Raw genomic sequence first — 17,884 nt, 5'->3', positions numbered from 1 at the left:
AGAGGGGGACTGTTTACCCAAAATATTATTGTCCGCCTAGGTGATTTTCAGCGCGTTGTTTATGTCGCTCGCACACCGCGGCCGCGTATTCACTTCCTTGATGGCGGGGGTCACGATACAGGAAGCCTATAGCCGTCCTCTCTATTGAAATTACCTGCATTCTTGGAAATTTCAACCACTTCTCGGACTTTTTCTATAAATGTTTGTTTCCTTAGCCAGTGCACATACGTTATGAAAATCGATGTCAGAGCCACAGTTCTGATGATGTTCCGCTACGGTCGATTTTGAGCTTTGTTTTAGCCGCATGTGCCGTTCGTGTTCCTTAATGCGTTCCTTAACAGTTCTTCCCGTTTCGCCTATAAACACTTTGCCGCAGCCACATGTCACTTGATAGAAGATAACTATCATACCCATTTGCTTTCAATTCAATCGACCGGGCTTTTAGGCGGAATATTTATAACGCTAATAAGAATGACGAGGAACCCGCCTTCTCACTCCGTTAGGTTAGTGTTCGTTTCTGGGGTCACTGACCGCATAAGCAGAATTCTAAAGAAAAATAGTATTCAGACATTTTTCTTTAGTGAATACAAAATAAAAGATTTTTTCCGACGGAAAACGGATGCACCTGATTGCCTCCACAAGGCAGGCGTCTATCATGATTTCTCTATTTACATCATTAGGAATAATTAATGCTTCTCATTTGTTCATCTTTTTGTGACAAAAATATATTACAATATGTTTCTTTCTCGTGTTATTTTTCTCCTGACAATAATCAATGGTGAAATAAAAACTATTAGCCTACCTATTTCTATAAACTAATAAGTCTACTTGGGAATGGGGGCAAAGGACTGGACACTTTACCCCTTAGGTAGGCAAAAGTATCCACTGTATAATCAGCCAGAAAAACATTTGTACATCCTACAAAATATACTTTTACATTTTCTATAAATATTTTATGTGATAACTTACAGCATGTAGATTAGAGATGTATATGCAAGAAGCTTCTGTTAATAGCCATTGTTTAACGAAAATTCAATTTCACTTAGAGCGGCCACTTTACCTTCCCCTAGTACACGTATCTGTGTTGTAAATAAGAAAACATTACTGCAGTTGCTACCCTTTTAATTTACATCCCCAATAGATGAGCAGCGTTTCTACCGTCTCTGCGTTGGTGTTCACTGAGCTTGCACAAACCATCAACTGAAGACGACTGGTTGAATGGCCAGTGTGCAATGGACGAGTTTCGTCGCCCCGGGCTCCTCACTGTTTGCTAGTGCAGGGAGTCAAAGTCAGTTTTGTGTTACTGAAACACCCGCTAAACCTGCTGGGCAGAACAGGTGATAAGGATTGTGGAAAGAGCCAAATAAGGTGTCGGTCAGGTTCATTCAAAGTTGTAATTTATTGTAATTTAATGACACCTTCTAAGCAAAGCAGCACATGGCCGAAACTTTAGAACTACGAGTTTCAAAAAGGCAATTATTTCACGGCCGAAGGCCTCCAAACAAGAAATCTTAAGGCAACAAGATAAATCTCAAGTGGTAAAAACATGCAGTTAAAATTGGAGTAAAATAATTAACACATATATACACAGTGAGGCTGAGAGCCTCAAGGCAAGGGTGAATAGACAAAAACAAGATGCAATACAAACGGCTGAAGGCTCACAATAAAATTTTTAAGATTTTAAAATACCTTACCCTAACCTTTCAAAGGCAGAAGGCCGGCAGGTTTTTTTTTATTATTTTATTTTTTTTTATTTTTAGAATAAGGATTTAAGTGGCTGAAGTTCCACAACTTTTCTAAAATTCAAAAATATATAAAATCCAGTGAAAGCAAGAATTTTTTAAATCATTGACTATGATAGATTATAAACAGACAATTAAACACGGGTGAGAAGGACAATAAAGAAAACGGCACTCAGAAGCCTCCAGGGAGGTCGGTCTGCCCTCGTTCACTTAGGTGAGACAGGTACACTTGATCCGTCGGAACCCAACCAGGGGACAGCCACGGACCGACCGACCAAACGACTTGCCTGCCACCAAAAGGTACATGACAACTCAAACACAAAAAGTTACGAACGTGATTATCCACAATGAAATATGTATTAGCTGTCAAAACTACACACCATGTTGGACAGCGACAGCAGGTGAGGAAAGGACACTGCCTGAAATTACATTAGTGGCCAAGGCAGGTAACCGTAACACTAACGACCACAAGGCATAAAATTCCGCTGGTGCACTTGGATTGTAGTCAACCAAATTGCACTGCATGGCGGCTAAATTTCAGCAATAGAAGCACTCGGTATTGCTCACAGGAAAACCTCCCCAACAGCGAACCACCGAAACGAACCACCACAATATGAATGGACATGGCTTGGGTAGTTGAAACCACTACTCAACTTTGACGCCCTGGGTCGGTGAACCACGAAGCTCGTAGCGATCGGACAGCTGCCACACACGCTCCGACACTGCGCACCGACCGCAATTGGACCCAGCCGACTGCACCGCGCGGAGATAACTTCCCTGGTCCGCAGCAAACGACCAACTCATCTCTGAAAGCCGACAACATCTAAATTAGTGGAAATAACGCCAACTACACACACAACCTGACAAACACTTGCACGAAGACCTGAACGATGCCCAACAGTAACTAAGCACGCACGAAGACAAATCGGGAGTCGATGCGTGCACACACACACACACACACACACACACACACACACACAGGCGACTCATGAACGATAGACGAGCCAAAACGCGTCATCCGGTAGGACGACCGACCGACGATCCACCAAGACCGTGGCCCGGCTCCAGTGATACATGGCGGCAATGGTCGGGCGAGCCATGTCTACGCAGACAGCACTGCTCCAACCTGACTGCACTAGTGCCGCATTACAACTCCTCGGCAGGTCCGGACTGCGCTCCAGACGTTTTCCAACAGACTGGCAGACCGGAACTCGCCACTATAACTCGCTATCCGAAATGGCTTACGATAGACAAGGACCGGGAAGTAATAGCAGTCGAGCAAAGATACTACGAGAGGAGCCGGTCACGGTCAGGCAACGCAGCACCTCAGTGACAGTAGTAATTTAAATTAATGTAGTGAGGTGGAAGTACTTTAAAAACAGGGTGTAAAACGCATGATGGCGGGAACACGTGCCACGCACGGCTCAGTTACGTTTTTAATAACGTTAAGTTTACGTCAGTGGTACACGGTGATACGTTTCTGAACAAGTCTTGAGAAGAAGAAATGGATTATGGAACAAGAAAGTAGGGTACTATTAAAATAAGTACTACTGTTCACATCACTGTAAGGAACAAAGTTACTAAACAGATCATAGTGGTTAATGTCCCCCTGGTGCCTAACAGCATTTGCTTCACATATTTTTATTTTGCTTCTGGACAAAAAGTTATTTGCTCAGTCAAGAAAATGGGACAACCTATATATTTGATGTTGAAATCGATCCTCTATTGATATTTATTTGCAATAATTGAATGCAAAGAAAAGGAAAAATTAAATATGATTGTTAATACGAGGGCATGCTGGAAGGTAACGCATCTGAATTTTTTTGTGTGAAAAACTTAAAGCTTTTTAAATAAAGCAAGAGTTACTAACATTCTACATGCTCATTCTTCAACATAGTCATCGAAGTGACGAGCACGTTTCTCCTGACAAGAGACCATTTTGTTGATATCGTCACTGTAGAGTCTTTGACTTTGTTGACGGATCCACAACCTTACCCCTGCGTGCACCGCTTCATCACTATCAAAGTTTTGGATACAGATTAAAATAATTTGGGGTCAGGTCGGGACTATTTGGAGGTTGATCGATGACAGTGAACCAAAGGCGTCGGATCGTTGCAAATTTTGCAGCACCCGTGTCTGCTCTGGCGCGGTCATGCTGAATGAGAGGGTACCCGTGGGGGTACAGCCCGCTGTTTCTCGCGCAACCTGACAGTTGCGTTACACACAGCCATGTTACGCGCTACAAGTCAGAGCCATCTAGCGGCAGAGGGCTGCGTATATGTAGACATGAAGAACAAAAAGATTTAGAATGTTAATACCATTTGTTTTATTTATAAAGCTTTAAATTTGGAGGCATTACTTTTCAGCACTTGCACTTAAAATTAATTGAATTATGGATATATAGAGCGTTTCAGAACTCGGCGACAAAACTTGAGGAGTGGATTCCCCCTATAACGACAAGAAAATAAATCTAGTAAATAAGGGCTCTAAAATGCTTACCATAAGAGTTACGGCCACCTTTATCCTACCCTTCAACGGTCCCAACGTACCCTCCAAACTCACCTTGACCAATAAACCGCTTAGTGCAACCAGTGGTCCCTCTGTATCAACCCCTCCAAGACCCAGGCGATCATCAAAGGTCGCACCACCCGCTCCTTCCGTCTCCATGATTTCTACCTCACCATTTATGGCCGTCCTATCCCCCTCACTTCTACCCTCAAATACCTTGGCCTCACCCTCGACCGCCACCTCACCTGGACTCCCCATCTCCTTACCATCCAACACAAAGCTCACAACAGACTCCATCATCTGAAACTCCTGCCAAGCCAGACATGGGGTCCGCATCCTTCCACCATCCTTCACACCTACAAATCCTTGATCCGCCACATCCTTTGTTATGCCAGCGTTGCTTGGATTTCTGCCCCTCCCAGGTCCCATAAAGTCCTCCAAATCCTCGAACTCCATGCACTCCGCCTCGCCTTCCACTTCCGCCTTCCGTCCCCCAAGCGCATCCTGTAGGACCTCATCCCCTTCTCCCACCTTCTCCTTTTCCTTGATCTGCACCCTATATATTGACCGCCGGCTCGATCCCCCACACCTCCTGGTGTCTCCCTTCCTCTCCACCCCCAGCCCGTTGCTGCGACCTTTGTGTCCCACCCTCTCTCCATCTCCACACCCTCCACCTCCTTTCCCATCACAACTTCCAGCATCTACCCCTCCCGGATGATGAGCTTCGCCCTGACATCTACCCTTCTTACCAAATCTAACCCCACCTGCCTCCTCCTCAGGGCTCCTACCCCTCCCGAGCGGCTTTCCCCTCCTACACTCCCTCCCTCTCCTGTGCTCCTCTTCAGTGTCACTGCACTCACTCCTGCCTTGTCTTCCCTCTTCATCTCCTGCCCCACCTGTCTCCTGCCTCTTGGTGCATACCCTGACACCCCTATTCTTGTCATCCCGCCCCCTCCCATCCTCGGCAGGTCCCTCCTGGCAGTTTTATTCTTCGTCTATGTGCTTCATCTCTCCATGTGGGTTTAAAGTGTCTTTTCTGGAGTGTTTTTAATACTGTGGCCAACGTTTAATCTGTGTGTGTGACTTCAGTGTCTTTTTTGTGCTCTACGAATCGCCGACTGTGTTTTTTCACTTTATGTTGACTTTTTTAACTGTCCCCCCATGAATGTCTCTATGTCAGTGTATTTTTACCTCCATTATCTCCCCTTACTGTGTATTTATGCCCCCATAGGGGCAGGGGAATGAAATCACAATAAAAAAAGAGCTATGGGCACTTGTACAGCAGAAGGTATGAGTTTCACAATAGGGAAGATGAAGAAATGCTCATAGCATACGCATATTACAGCCCATGTTAGCAGACTTTTTCTCCTGTTGTTATATGAAGTTCAGGGGCCGAGTTTTGAAACACCCTGTATATGGAGACAAGTCCGAGGTCAAAGCACGAGATGCGAAGCAAGGACTCTATGTTGTGCTTACACAGTCCTTGGATGTTGGGATGTAATTGCCACTTACGGCTCTCGAATCCTCGTGTGCCATGTGGCAGACAGACAGTGGAAGCTCAGCAACGGAGGCGGATACGCCCACTTGTAATTAACTTCCACCTGCAGTTCCATCACTCGAGGGAGAACTGCGCTTTTTCCATTTTGTTCATCAGCCGTGAGTAGATGGAAGCACTGCGAAAGACCTCCACTTATCGTAAACTGCGCCTACACTAAGCCCCCTAGTCGACCTGCAGTCTCGCGGGTCCGATACGAATGGAAATTTACCTCACATACCCACCGCTAATTCCTCTTTGTTAGTTTCCAATAAACAGAGAAGGTAATTTGTAACTTTCGCTTCCCGGAAATGCCTCCCTCTTAAAACAATTTCCCATGCCGGCGTTTCGTTGTCCTGGCTTTGCACCTCTGTGGACTTTCTAGCCACTGCTCCCTTACTACGTTAAGGGTACACGTCACACAGTGAGTCAGCAAACCTCATATTGGCTCTTCAAGAGGTGCATCGCTGGGTATTATTTTCCGCCTTGGTCAGAAAGAAGAGAGACAGTAACAGTTCCGACGTCCAAATTAAGTGAAGTTATCAGTTTGTACTTATCTTTTCTCGCCGCGATTTCTGTTTGTTGTAAAATGCTGCTCAGTTGCCTAGTTTGAGGATCGTTTCTGCAAAAGGACTTTCAGTTTTTTCTGTCTTCATGTGTCCGTTTAAATAAATAGTTTCATGTCAGATACTTGTTTCTTCCATCGATTAAAACACAAAATAACTTGTCAATGACGGCTTTGTCAACGAATGTCTTTGCATATACTGCGGCTCAACAAAATCTGTATATAGTGAGCGCCCAAAGATGATGTTTATGAGTGAGTGAATGACTCACATCAGAATCATTGTCTTAGTACAGTTTATATTAAGCGTCAAGCACCTTGTCAGTGTACCGTATTTCAATCGGATTTAACTTAACTTATTAAACTGAATTAATTTCGAATTTTTGTCATATATTATAAGGCATCTTGCATTTGGTCTTAGTAACCAATACCAACATATTTATCAAATAAAACCATTTTAAATGAGTCAAAAATATTCATATTGATGATTAGAAAATGTCCGAATAATCAATTATGATATTAAAAATGTATTACGATTACGTTTTGACACAGCAATTTCCTATTAAATTTCATTTATAGCCTGCTATATCCAAATCCTTTCATTATACAGGAATGCTTTTGCATACAGAATTATGATCCGTTTTCTTCAGAATAAAGTATGATTTTTATTACAATGGCTTAGAAATTGAATTTACATTGTCGGAAGAGCCAGTTTTTGTCTTAAAAAAGGAAACCTCTGAGAATTTTATACAAGTATTAGGCATTTTTTATCTATACATACAGTATATACATATGATATAAATGACCAGGCAGTAACAAGCACTGAAATTCTGACTCCCTTGCATCGCACAGATAAAGTTGGTGGACTGGGTTAAATACAAAGTACTGTATCGTATTATGTGCTAGAGTACTGGATCAGGATGTAGACCAAAACAAGTGTGACTAACCATCCAGTTTCATGAAACCTTCCATATTATACGACAAGGTAGCGCACGTACCTGCTGAGCACTGTGTAGGCCAATGAAGAAACCTCACACAACATTAGATGCAAACTTCCCGCCCACTCCACTCCACACACAGAATCTGTAAGGCAATATGAAGTGGTACAAAGGAGAATAATGAAATCCCAAAGCAAAAAACGAGGATTGGGAGTGATGTAGAAGAATTGAAAGTATTGTCATACCTAGAAAGGCTCCTCGAAACGAGGCGGTTAACATTATCTTGACCACCCTAGATAACTGTTTGTCCAGAAGCAAATTACAAAATGTTTCAAGCAAATGTTCTTTAGCCGTCAGGGAGACGTCAATCACCGTGATTGGCTTCGTTGTAGATTTGTTTCTTACGAAGATATGAACAGCGGTATGACATTTTTAAATGGGACTTTGTATTTTTGATTCGGTAATTCATTTCATCTCCTAAAAACCTATTCAAAAATGTATCACCAGAATGCTTATGTGGTATCAACACGATGGATGCCCAGCACATAATGCCTTGCGCGCAAGTCGTGTTCTGAACCGAAGGTATCCTGCCAGATGGATTGGTCGAGGAGGAACACTTACTTGACCTGCTAGGTCTCCTGATTTAAATCCTCTAGACTTCCTTCTTTGGGGATGCATTAAAGACGTTGTCTATCGCGATATTCCAACAACTCCAGAGGACATGCAGCAACGTATCGTGCTTGCTTGTAATTCTCTTCAGCAGGCAACACTGGAAGCAGTAAATAATTCTTTCACTCAACGAGTGTACCATTGTATCGGTGTCCAGGGTCACCACTTTGAGCACCTTTGAATGTTCTACTCCTGGGCGATGGTACAGGAGAGTGAAAGTCAATTTTGTGTCATGTTTTACTTGGTTTTCAATTGTTTTCTGACAACTCCAGCAAGTGGACGAGTCTGTGATCCAGGGCTCAAAGTCGTTGTTGTGTTATGTAATTAATAACCTTGTGTTTCAGTGAATGGCACACTGTGATACATTTTTGAATAGGAGAGGAAATGAATTACCGAATAAAAATACAGGGTGCTATTTAAAAAAGTCATACCGCTGTTCTTATCTTTGTAAAAAACAAAGCTACAACGAAGGCAATCATACTGATTGATGTCCCCCTGACGGCCAAGGACCATTTGCTTGAAACATTTTGTAATTTGCATCTGGACAAACAGTTATTTAGGGTGGTCAAGATAAATGGGACACTATATATATATATATATATATATATATATATATATATATATATATATATATATGTGTGTGTGTGTGTGTGTGTGTGTGTGTGTGTATTTTCATGATGAATCCGCCACAATTGTTATTTGGACAACATCGTGCACATGACGCAGCTTTCAGGTGAAAATCCCACTTTCAGGCGCCATAACAAGAAAAAGGGGAAACCAAGATGAATACTATTTAAAATTAATTGACATTAAAAGGATCCATTGAAATGTGAACATCAGGCCATACCTTGATTGTGTACAACAAAATCGAACAAGTTATATACAAAGTCCAGTAAATTTATCAAGTTAGATGTGAGATCCCGTGCAGGTGAAACATCAAAACATACTTTGAGTAAAGCAGTATCACACTCGGTAAATGGGGCCTAAACGAAAAAAAGGGATGAATCAACAAATAAACACTCATTGTCAGACGAATGTACTACTAATGACTACAAAACGACTGCGAACAGCCAGACATATGGTATATGCTCAAGACAGTAAAGTAAAAGCATAAATACCCTAAAATTCGGAATTGTGAACCTCAATGGTAGGTTGTCGTGTAAATGCTCAGCCCGCCACAAGTCATGGACTCACAGCAAGACCGGTCAACAGACTGCTGCGTGAACCACAATGAGCTGCCTCAGTGCACATACTAGTCATAGAATGGCCACCGACTGAATTAATACAGAGTAGGAAGGAACAATTAAAGAAATCATAGCTAACAACACAGCTGGACCCGACGTTTTTTTCCCAAACTAGACCCACTACTAACAGCGCTAAAACCATATCACTCAATGAATGGCATTAACTATGATAGACCTGGTACAGAGCAAACAGTAAAAGGAAAACATGCATTGTACAGTGCAGTTGTCAAGAAATAAAAATAACGAAAGTGTATAACGAAATTGTTACGAAATAAAAATATTGAAACCGTAGTATAAAATATAAAAGAGACCAAACCGACATAATACAAATTGAACATAACAGTGCAAGGTAGTCAAGTGTGCAGAGTACGTTACATTATGAACACAAGGCTATGGAGGCAGAGTGTATAAAAACGTGTAAGGTAACCTATCTAGTCACTCTCTATAAAATCTCTAGTAATGGAGAAGTCACACACACACATAAATAAGAAATTCAATTTTATATAGTATCCCTCTTTTTTTTCGTAGCGCCTGAAGATGGGATGGGATTTGCATCCTGAAACCTTGGTTGTGCGTACGACTTTATCGAAATAAAGGATTTCGTCAGGTACAACTAGAACGGATATATTCAAGATGAAAAAAGAAAAGTTAAGCGACAGTTGTGATTGTCCCGCAAAGCGTACATATTATACCTGAAGAGTAGAATGATGAAAATGAGTATCAAAGCGGTCGAAAGCCAAGAGATAAAAGAGAAAAAAATTGTCTTAATGGACGCGTCGACAGATGGATAGTAGCAGAGTTCAGCAACCTCGGCATGTATAGAGAAGAAACTTATATGCTGATGGGCTAAACATAACGATAACCAGTTTAGTATCGCGTTGGTCCAATCTTGGAATGCAATAGGAACAGTAGCGGTTCTGCAGGACATGTATCCGCCAAGTCCTTGGTAAGTCCCTGGAGGTATGTGGCACCAGATGTCTGTAGACAGGTCACGCAGTTCCCATAAATTACGAACCGATGGTTTGTGAGCGCGAAACTAGCGCCCGAAGGTGTGCCAGAAATGTTCCATTGGGTCCACATCGGGGGCAGATATCAAGCATGCAGGGATGCAGGTAGTGTGCTATAATGTTCACGTACTCGGCAGCTGTCACAGTGCCCTCAGTTAGTACTGCAGGTCCAAAGGCAACCCACATGAACGTCCCCCATAGCATAAAACTGTTACAACTGACCTGAATCATTTGCCGCGGGGAATGTTTCCAACAGCAATTCGTTTGGCTTACGGCAATCTGCAAATGACCTTTGCGCTTGTGTAAAAAAAAAAAAGTGATTGATCTGACCAGGTGATACGTTTCCGTTGATGCACAGTCCAATCTCTACGATCTCCTGCCCACTGTAATCGGAAATGGCGATGTCGTCGAGTAAACATGGGAACAGGTGTTCCAAAACACTTGTACTGGCGCCAGCATAGTACTCCCGCAGTCAGAGCTGGCAACTCCGAAAGAACATGTTTTCCCAAAAAATATATAGGTATCGAAACGGCAATGTCGAGTGCAGATATTTTTATTTTCTATTATATTTTTTTCTGAGCTTTTGAAGTTGTTCTTTTGAAATTGTGGTGTAATATAATTTTACTTTCAGTGTCGGGCGGAGTCTTACTACGTTTTGAGCTTTCATCACGCCCAGTCTTCCTCTTTGACTGCGTGAAGCAAGTATAGGAGACACAAAGAAGGAGACCGCTTGCAGGGGGGTGGGGGAGGGCGTGTGAATGGAATAACAAAATTTCCGATTTGAAGAATAGCCCACCAGATATGTTAAAAAACAATTTGCTGAAAATGATGAGCAAAAATCTAAAAGAAAAGTTTGGTCTTTGGGATGGACGGACACGTATGAGCCGAAATGCTGACGTAATCAGAGCTCAGTACCAACAGAAACTGCAACGTTTAACTTCGCCACGCAGTTTTACATCTACAACCACTAGATCGCTGGCGTTGGAAAAAAAAATGAAAAAAACAGGAAGTCGACATGAAGAGTTCGAGACAAATCTGGTACGTGACGAAACCCAACGACGGAGCCATCGTACACATTTACTTGTGCCACTTCGTACATGCAGTTACCATTATTAGCAAAGTGGTTTTCCTTTCAATTCTTGCTCCAAGGGGGATACGTAGGCTGCTAGCTTGTTGATGTACAGAATATCTAATAATAAATCAATACTTAAAAATACAGCTGTAAAACCGAACCGGCCGCTGTGACCGAGCGGTTCTAGACGCTTCAGTCTGGAACCGCGCGACCGCTACGGTCGCAGGTTCGAATCCTGCCTCGGACATGGATGTGTGTGATGTCCTTAGGTTAGCTAGGTTTAAGTAGTTCTAAGTTCTAAGTTCTAGGGGACTGATGACCTCAGTGCTCAGAGCCATTTTTTTTGTAAAACCTAGACTATATTTAAAATGTGCGGCCGAAATTTTTATTAGCCAGTACGTCGATAAGTTTCCATCGATATATCTATGTACCGATACCTCTTCCGAGGTATCGATGGCTGTCAATATATCGGAATCACAGTATATTTAAAAATATCAACAGTCCTAATGCACACCGTGCCCGATTTCATACGGCAATCAGGGGCTGCGAGTAAGGAGTTCATTGGTAGGAGTCGCTACGTCAGAAGTGAATAACAGGCTAGGAATGCGGGCCGCAGGGGAAGCATGTTCGTATGTATGGCCGAGGTGTTTGAGGCGATCGCTTGCGTAAGGCGGGAAGTAAGGCTTCCAGTACCGGTACGACACAAATTTACGTCTGTTACCATTCATATGTTTCAATACCCAAGTGCGGCCAACGTCATTAAAAAAGATCTTTTCAAACAGTGGGACTAGGCATAAACTTGAGAATTACCGACCCATTTCACTCCTCTCGGCATTCTCTAAGTAACTGAGAGATTAATACAATACCGAATCGCCAACTGCTTAGCCGATGGCAGCTCGATACGGTTAGTCACGAAATTCTTTTAGATAATCTGAAAGCAATGGGGATAAAAGAAATAGCGAACAAGTGGTTTCGATCATATTTGCAAAAAACACTCATCAAACAAAACATTATGACCACTGCCTAATGCGACTCTGGACGCCGACCGATGACGTTGTGGAGACGCTAGTCTGTAGCAAAAGTATGTAAGCCGAGCAGAGACGGGCGGGGGATCACCCTAACGAAGATATGGGCAGTAATTTGGGAAACTCACTGAGATAAGCGACTCTGGTTGGTTCAAATGGCTGTGAGCACTATGGGATTTAACATCTTAGGTCATCAGTCCCCTAGAACTTAGAACTACTTAAACCTAACTAAGCTAAGGACATCACTCACATCCATGCCCGAGGCAGGATTCGAACCTGCGACCGTAGCAGTCCCGCGGTTCCGCGCCTAGAACCGAACGGCCACCGCTGCCGGCTAAGCGACTCTGGCAAAGGGCAGGTTAATGTTACGCTGGCCTGTGAACCAGTACATCTATCTACATCTACATCCACATGGATACTCTGCAAAGCACATTCAGGTGCCTGGTAGAGGGATAGTCGAGCCACCTCCACAATTCCCTATTATTCCAATCTCGTATAGTGCGCGGAAAGAACGAACACCTATATCTTTCCGTACGAGATCAGATTTCCCTTATTTTATCGTGCTGATCGTTCCTCCCTATGTAGATCGGTGTCAACAAAATATTTTCGCATTCGGAGGCGAAAGTTGGTGATTGGAATTTCGTGAGAAGATTCCGTCGCTACGAAAAACGCCTTTGTCTTAATGATGTCCAGCCTAAATCCTGTATCATTTCTGTGACACTCACCCCCATATTTCGCGATAATACAAAACGTGCTGCCTTTCTTTGAACTTTTTCGATGTACTCCGTCAGTCCCATCTGGTAAGGATCCCACACAGCGCAGCAGTATTCTAAAAGAGGATGGACAAGCGTAGCGTAGGCAGTCTCCTTAGTAGGTCTGTTACATTTTCTAAGTATCCTACCAATAAAACGCAGTCTTTGGTTAGCCTTCCCCACAACATTTTCTATGTGTTCCTTCCAATTTAAGTTGTTCGTAATTGTAATACCTAGTTATTTAGTAGAATTTACGGCTTTTAGATTAGACTGATCTCGGAAACAGCGTCGTGAACATCCAAGGAAAGAGGTAGAAGGACAATGAAACCACCAAAAGGCGCAAAGTTTTGGACGTCCACGACTTTTCACTGAACGTGAGGTTCGGAGGGTTGGCTATTCTACAAAGCAGGATCCCTGCTGAAAGCACAATGCTGCTTCACGCACAAGTGTTTCAGAGCGCACCGTTCATCGTACATTTTTGAACATGGAGCTCCGCAGCAGACCATCCCTATGTGTTCACATGTTGACCTAATGATACTCTCAGTTACGATTGTAATAGGCACGGGATCATCAGGATCCGACCATTGATCAATGGAAATGTCTCGGCTCTCGGGTGAATCACATTTTTGCCACACTAGGTCGCTGGTCGTCCCCACAAACGTCGTCACCGAGGTGAACGGCGGCTCGAAAAGTGCTGGCGGGATCAGTATTATGCTATGGGAAACTTTCTCCTGCGCTTGCATGGGATCTGTGGTACTAACTGAAGACACAGTGACAGCTGCGAACCACCTGCATCCCTTCACGCTTGATGTCATCTTTTAGCATCATGAGCCAGAACCGTGCTACAGTGGTTTGAGGAGCATTATAGTGAACTCCCGTTGATGTCTCGGCGACCAAATTCGCCGGATGTAAATCTTATGGAATCCATGTTGGCCGCTATCGGTCGCCATCACCGTGTACGCAAATATGCAGCTCGTTATTTACGCGAATTACATGACCTGTGCGCAGACATCTACAGGGTTATTACAAATGATTGAAGCGATTTCACAGCTCTACAATAACTTTATTATTTGAGATATTTTCACAATGCTTTGGACACACATACAAAAACTCAAAAAGTTTTTTCAGGCATCCACAAATGTTCGATATGTGCCCCTTTAGTGATTCGGCAGACATCAAGCCGATAATCAAGTTCCTCCCACACTCGGCGCAGCATGTCCCCATCAATGAGTTCGAAAGCATCGTTGATGCGAGCTCGCAGTTCTGGCACGTTTCTTGGTAGAGGAGGTTTAAACACTGAATCTTCCACATAACCCCACAGAAAGAAATCGCATGGGGTTAAGTCGGAAGAGCGTGGAGGCCATGACATGAATTGCTGATCATGATCTCCACCACGACCGATTCATCCTGTTTAAGAAATGCCGAACATCATGATGGAAGTGCGGTGGAGCACCATCCTGTTGAAAGATGAAGTCGGCGCTGTCGCTCTCCAGTTGTGGCATCAGCCAATTTTCCAGCATGTCCAGATACACGTGTCCTGCAATGTTTTTTTCGCAGAAGAAAAAGGGGCCGTAAACTTTAAACCGTGAGACTGCACAAAACACGTTAACTTTTGGTGAATTGCGAATTTGCTGCACGAATGCGTGAGGATTCTCTACCCCCCAGATTCGCACATTGTGTCTGTTCACTTCACCATTAAGAAAAAATGTTGCTTTATCACTGAAAACAAGTTTCGCACTGAACGCATCCTCTTCCATGAGCTGTTGCAACCGCGCCGAAAATTCAAAGCGTTTGACTTTGTCATCGGGTGTCAGGGCTTGTAGCAATTGTAAACGGTAAGGCTTCTGCTTTAGCCTTTTCCGTAAGATTTTCCAAACCGTCGGCTGTGGTACGTTTAGCTCCCTGCTTGCTTTATTCGTCGACTTCCGCGGGCTACGCGTGAAACTTGCCCGCACGCGTTCAACCGTTTCTTCGCTCACTGCAGGCCGACCCGTTGATTTCCCCTTACAGAGGCATCCAGAAGCTTTAAACTGCGCATACCATCGCCGAATGGAGTTAGCAGTTGGTGGATCTTTGTTGAACTACGTCCTGAAGTGTCGTTGCACTGTTATGACTGACTGATGTGAGCGCATTTCAAGCACGACATACGCTTTCTCGGCTCCTGTCGCCATTTTCTCTCACTGCGCTCTCGAGCGCTCTGGCGGCAGAAACCTGAAGTGCGACTTCAGCCGAACAAAACTTTATGACTTTTTCAACGTATCTGTAGTGTGTCGTGACCATATGTCAATGAATGGAGCTACAGTGAATTTATGAAATCGCGTCAATCATTTGTAATAGCCCTGTAATGCCGCATACGTCCATAAACCTACCAACGTCTGTCGGATGATATATTCCGCTCGAAAGACGGACAAACAAAGAAGCTATTGAACAGTTGGTCATAATGTTTTCGCGTCTTCTTTACAATGCATTGTCCATTATAATTATCTGGGCTGTTATGCCATGGTTGGTTGCTGAATTTTGTCTCAATTGCCGGAGTGGCCGTGCGGTTATAGGCGCTCCAGTCTGGAGCCGAGCGACCGCTCCGGTCGCAGGTTCGAATCCTGCCTCGGGCATGGATGTGTGTGATGTCCTTAGGTTAGTTAGGTTTACTTAGTTCTAAGTTCTAGGCGACTGATGACCTCAGACGTTAAGTCGCATAGTGCTCAGAGCCATTTGAACCATTTTTGTCTCAATTCCCAACATTTCGTCTCCGACTGCGGGAGACATCTTCCGACATCAACCGACCACGGCATAACAGCCCGGATAATTATAATGGACATGATATTTCCGGCCTTGAAAGTCTACACTTTAGTTTTACAATGCATTGTCAACATACGCTAAAAGGTTGGAAACAGAAACGGGTTTTAGAGCGGAGTTAAATCTAATCATTGCTGAGAAGTGTTTCTACAATGTAAATAAATATGAGTATGTTAGCTTACAGTGCTACTAGGCCCTCACTTATTACTGAAATCTTTTTGATCCGTTAATCATCTATGCTGTGTTAATCTTTACAAAGAATGTTTCTGCTGTTGGCTTTTTTGCTTCTTCTGTTTCAGATACAGTGTAATACATCTCCTCTGAGAAGGGATCTGGCGCTAACCTAGTTGTTATGGGAATATAGTGTGACAGGTTTACGTGCGTTTGTACTTTATACTTTTTTCAGCCCTGTATAATGTTATCGCTTGTCTTTCTTTTTCAGACGTGTTTTACATCAAAGTTTCATGACTTACCTACATCATTAATTCACTTATTCTGAATGTTCTTCTTTTCACCAGTGTTATGTAATGTGTTCATGCGTTTTCATTTTTTCAGCAGTGCTTTTATTTTCAGAATTTCTTGTTCATGGATTTACTTATTGTGAATGTTGCACTCATAATGTAGATATGTATTTATGATTCCTCTTCCAATAAAGTACCGAGCGAGGTGTCTATGCCAGTCTTAATGCACTGGACTCACATTCGGGGGTACTGGGGTTTATTCCCTGTACGGTCATCCTGATGTCGGTCTTCAGTGGTTTCCCCAGATTGCTAAGGCGAATGCTGGGATGGTTCCTTTGATTAGGCCATGGGCGAGTTCCTGCCCTATCCTGACGTAATCCCACTTTTTTGTCATTTTACATACGTATGTATTATTTCTATAGTTCGCCTGATATGTCTGATATTATTGTACTTAACGGTCCATGGACGAATAAGTAATAATAATAATAATAATAATAATAGTAATAGTAATAGCAGTAGTAGTAGTAATAGTAGAAGTAATAATAGTAATAACATAACTCACAATTTTCACTCAAAGATGTACTACCCTCGCAGACACAAAATTGGCTACTAATTCTTTGAGGCAGACAATTGCCTATCAGTAGGAGGGTATTTAGGTAGCAGGAAAAGTGTTTAAAAATGGACAGCTTTCATGTTGTTTCCCTAAATCACCTAAGACGATTTCCTTATCCACCCTTCAAGCTTGTGTTCTCTCTCTAAGAACCCCGTTGTCAGCAGGATTTCGAACCCTAATCTTCCTCCCTTCCTGTAAATCCCTCCGAGCAGAAAGTAATAGGCCTGCACTAGAAGCTCAGCCAATTAAACAGTTTTTACGGTAGCAGTTAAGTTGTTTATCGTATGAGTTACGACTGCTTACGAAAGTGGAAAGACTGTAATTTTTTTTTTTTTTTTCATTTATTGAATTTCAACTCCCCCTGAAGGGGGCGGGCTGGCAGCAGCTTAGTATGCCGCTCTTCAGCCGACAGATTTTGTGACAAAGATCAAGAGAACAAATAATAAAAAAAAACAGGCGATAAAATCGGAGACTTAGAGAGTAACAAGGCGAAAAGAAATCGTGGAACTTAAAACAACAACAGAGGGATGATGATGCTAAGAAAAATACATACGAAGCAGACAGGGAAAACAATAGACAAGTAAAAAAACACGGCGACAGTCTGGATTCTGTTCGCAAAGGACATAAAATTCACACCTAGCGACAGCATGGTTTCTGTTCGCAACACGAGAAAGACAAACAACACTGAATAGTCATTGGAACACTGCACTAAAAAGTGGGCAAATGTGACACCACAGTCGAGAGCAGGTGGGGGGAAACTGGACAGAAGAGGGGAAAACAAAAAAGGGGGGAAAGGAGAGGAAAAGCGAAGGGGGGAGCCGGGAAAGGAGCTGAAGGAGGATGAGGACCCATAAGAGGGGTGGGGGGCAGACGCGACAGGGAGTGGGGTAGGCAGAGGAGGGGAATACAAAAGGACTGGGGGGGGAGAAGGGAGGTAGGGAGAGGTTGAGTGGGGAGAAAA

Source organism: Schistocerca americana, chromosome 8 (genome assembly GCF_021461395.2).
Source record: "Schistocerca americana isolate TAMUIC-IGC-003095 chromosome 8, iqSchAmer2.1, whole genome shotgun sequence".
Lineage (NCBI taxonomy): Eukaryota > Metazoa > Arthropoda > Insecta > Orthoptera > Acrididae > Schistocerca > Schistocerca americana.
Note: the sequence above shows the minus strand (reverse complement) of the source record.